Source organism: Otolemur garnettii, unplaced genomic scaffold (genome assembly GCF_000181295.1).
Source record: "Otolemur garnettii isolate 467f Iridium unplaced genomic scaffold, OtoGar3 scaffold00017, whole genome shotgun sequence".
Taxonomy (NCBI): domain Eukaryota; kingdom Metazoa; phylum Chordata; class Mammalia; order Primates; family Galagidae; genus Otolemur; species Otolemur garnettii.
Genome location: NW_003852412.1, coordinates 9903361 through 9907756, shown reverse-complemented (window position 1 = coordinate 9907756; position 4396 = coordinate 9903361). Strand labels below are relative to the sequence as shown.

General features: G+C 35.0%; 1 protein-coding gene and 1 non-coding gene across 2 annotated transcripts in view; both read left to right on the top strand.

Annotated features, from left to right (window-relative positions):
• COL4A3BP (collagen type IV alpha 3 binding protein) overlaps positions 1-4396 on the top strand; it is a 116107-nt gene that overhangs the window by 25244 nt on the left and 86467 nt on the right. The window lies entirely within an intron of this gene.
• On the top strand, positions 3905-4007 carry LOC111723952. Its single transcript, XR_002772354.1, has one exon. It is a non-coding gene; the product is annotated as a U6 spliceosomal RNA (small nuclear RNA).

Sequence of the window (4396 nt, the reverse complement as noted above, 5' to 3'; positions counted from 1 at the left end):
ACGGCACTCTACTGAGGGCAACAAAATAAGACTCTGTCTCAAAAAAAAAAAAAGAAAGAAAGAAAGCTGGTATAGCTCTTCTTTTTTCCTTCAATCCCATATATGTAGGTATTACAATTAAGATTTTGGGATAGGGCAGGAATGGACACTTAAAAGGTGAGTTGGGAAAATATTGCACTAAGTTTGTGGTGCTACTAGCCACTGAAAGTCTTCTAAATCTCCTTATTTTAATTCCATGCTGAAACTTTCATATCATCATTTGATTTTTCTAGGTAGAATTCTTGAAGGAATACATTTATCAGAAAATTAAAATGTCTGTTTATCATCACATTCCTTCTTCACTGTAAATCATTAAATCGTCAGTGTGGTATTTTCACTGAGAAATGCGTAAATCTCTTGTAAGTCTGGTTGATTAGATTTAGTCTCTCTATATCTGGGGCATTGGCAAAATCTAGTTTCTGGAATTGCAAAAGCAATGTTCTCATTCTTTCCTTGTGGAGATTTTCCCAAGATGATACCATCTATGTTAGGTTCTGAATATAGCTAGTTGGCCACTTAACACCTCAATCTGATTGTATTGTCAGCCTGCACAGTGATAATAAGCTTGTGTAGTCTATTAGGAGTGACTCCACCGTAGTTAAGACTAAATTCAATATTCTAGAGATTAATTAATGCCTAAAATTATTTATTTGCAAATGACTTTCATGATATACAGCTAAGAGAACTTTTCTACTTGACTAACCTGTCAGTTCTACTGTCAAGTATTTTCATTGCCATTTTATTTAAGGAAGCTATAACAATGAGTAAGATTGAGAATCAGCCATTTCTTCTTTTAATGAAAAATTAATTTTTTACATTTAAAAATTTATTAATTTATTTAAAAATTAATGTTTTATTAATTTTTATTTAAAAATTTATTAATTTTAATACTTTTTAAAAAAGTGACATAAACTTATACATATTTATCAAATACATCATTCTTTTGCAGTATATATACATTGTGAAATGGTTACCTCTAGCTAATTAACAAATGGATTACCTTATGTAGTTACCATTTTTGTGGTAAGAATACTTAACATCTACCCTCTTTGCTCGGCGCCTGTAGCTCAGATGGCTAAGGCACCAGCCACATACACCAGAGCTGGTGAGTTCAAATCCAGTCCAGGCCTGCCAAACAACAACGACTATAACCAAAAGATAGCTGGGCATTGTGGCAGGCACCTGTAGTCCCAGCTACTTGGGAGGCTGAGGCAAGAGAATCACTTAAGCCCAGGAGCTGTAGGTTGCTGTGATACCCTGGCACTCTACCAGGGCGACAGCTTAAGGCTCTGTGTCCAAAAAAAAAAAAAAAAAATCCACCCTTTTAGCATTTCTGAGGAATGTAGTATCATCATTAACTGTAGTCACTGTGTGATATGATAGATCTCTTTAACTTATTCCTCCTATCTAACTGTAAATATGTATTCTTTAACCAACATCTCCCCGATCTCCCCTCCCCACTAACCACACAGACTTGGGTAACCACCATTCTGTTCTCTACCTCTGTGAGATCAATTGCTTTTAAGATTTTGCATGTGAGGAACATCATGTGGTATTTGTCTTTCTGTGTCCAGCTCATTTCACTTAACAATAATGTCCTCTAGGTTTATCCATGTTGTCACAAATGGTAGGATTTCCTTCTTATAAATGGCTGAATAGTATTCCATTGTGCATATACACCTCATTTTCTTTATCCATTCATATTGAAGGGTACTTAGATTGATTCTGTATCTTGGCTATTGTGAGTAGTGCTACATTAAACATGAGAATGCAGATATCTCTTTGACATACTGATTTCATTTCCTTTGGATGTATGCCCTATATTTAAGGAACCTCTTCTGTTTTCCTTAATGGCTGTACTAATTTTACATTCCCACCACCAGTGGGCAAAGGTTCCCTTTTCATCATGTCTTCTCCAAGACTTATCTTTCATCTTTTTGATAATAACTATTCTAACAGGAGTGAGGTCATATCTTATTGTGGTCTTGACTTGCATTTCCTAGGTAATTGGTGATGAACATTTTTTCATATACCTCTTCTCCATTTGTATGTCTTCTTTTTAGAAATGTTTTTTTAGGTCTTTGCCTGTGTTTTAATTAGGGTTTTCCTGCTGTTGAGTTATTGGATTTCCTTATATATTTTGAATATTAAACCCTTATCAGATATATAGTTTGCAGATATTTTATCTCTGTGGATTGTCTCTTTGTTAATTGTTTCCTTTGCTGTGCAAAAGATTTTTAATTTAATGAAATCCAATATGTCTGTTTTTTATTTTGTTGGCTGTATTTTTCAGGTCTTATGCAAAAAATCATTTTCAGACCAATGTGATGGAGCTTTTCCCCTGTGTTTTCTTCTAGTAGTTTAATATTTTGGTGTCTTACATTTAAGTCTTTAATCTGTTCTCAGTTGAATTTGGCATATGATGAGAGAAAGCGTCTAATTTCATTCTTCTTCTTGTGGATATACAGTTTTCACAACACCATTTATTAAAGAGATTATTCATTCTCCATTGTGTGTTCTTGGTACCTTTGTCATAAATTGGTTGGTTATAAGTGTGTGGATTGATTTCTGGGCTCCCTGTTGTGTTCAGTTGGTCTGTGTGTCTGTTTTTATGTTAGTTCCATGCTGTTTTGGTTCCTATATGTTTATAATATATTTTGAAGTCAAGTAGTGTGATAACTCCAACTTTTTTTGGTTTAAAATTCTTTGACTGTAGAGTCTTGTGGTCTCATAAATTTTAGGATTGCTTTTTCTGTTTGCTGAAGAACATCATTGGTATTTTAAGAAGGATTCCATTGAATCTGTAGGTTACTTTGCAAAGTATAGACATTTTAACAATACAATCATATATTGCATAACAACATTTTGGTCAATGATGTACTGCATATAAGCTGTTAGTCCCATGAGATTATAATGGAAATAAAAAATTTGTCACCTGGTGATACCATGGCTATATTAAGGTCATAGTATATTATAAAATCAGCATTTGGCATCTTCTGACTGATTATTTTATCAGTCAGAGATCTAGAAACCACTGTAGGTATTTGAACAAAAAGTGTTTAATATAGGAAATTATTAAACAGTCAAGGTAGAAGCAAAAGGATAAAAGAAAACATTGAGTAATGAATAGAGATAATAACTCCAATAATCAGCTTCTATTTCTTAGCCTAGAGGAACAAAGAATCTGAATGCAGAGCCCTATAGAGTTGGGACTGACACCACTAAAGAAAAGGTGCTGTCCACTGGTACTTGTACCATTACTTCAGGAGCCTCCTAGAATGAGGCTTAAACCTCTGAGTTGAAAGGACTGCCTGGCTAATGAGTACTTATAGAACTAAGACAGGATCTCTTTGGAACTGAGGCTTATATGGAGAGGGGCTCTATTCATCTGTTGTTATCTCAGAAGCTTAGAGGAGATGCTTTGTGTAATTGTGCAATCCAGAACAGGTGTTATACCCAGTGTAACCGTTACTAATATCTCAGTAATCTGGAAAGAGAATGTTGTGAAGTCTCTTTCCATAGCTGGTACTGGTATCTCTGGGGTAGCTAGATGAAGCTGGCTCAGGGAGTTTTAAAAGAGGCTAAAGGATAGAACTTATTGCCATTGGCAGGCTAAGGACTTTTGTTGGGCAGATGCTGATGGAAAGAGTATGCAAATAGAAAAGCACAAGTTCTGTCTTCTTCCCAGCTTCTAATCTTCATCTAGTCCCCAATATTAGCAGAACCTAACAAAGGAGACTGATAAAGGAGACATAGGTTTTTGGCATCCTAGTCCCAATAACACAAAAATAGTATAGGAGGTTTGATTTAGGAGAGGTAATAGGTTAACAAGTAACGTACTTGTGATCAAAAATACTTAGTTTGTGCTTGCTTCGGCAGCATATACTAAAATTGGAACGATACAGAGAAGATTAGCATGGCCCCTACACAAGGATGACACGCAAATTTGTGAAGCGTTCCATATTTTTTAAACTGAGTTTCATCTATGATGGAGAAACTAAATACTTTAATGACATACACACATTGAAGAAATTTGCTATAACTAAACCAGCTCTCCAGGAAATTCTCAAACCTATCCTCCACCAGTGCAATCCTCCACCACAAAAGTAAACCCACCCAGAAACTTTTGATCAAATTCCAACTTCCACAATGGCAAAAAGATTAAAAATGTCTACTAGACTTTTGAACAACTCAATGACCAAAATTTTACCAGGCTTATCAATAATTTCTATCAACGTCAATGCTTAAATTGTCCTCTAAAGAGGCACAGATTGGCTGATTGGATACAGAAACTCAGACCAGACATCTGTTGTATACAAGAATCTCACCTTACCTTAAAAGACAAATATAGACTCAG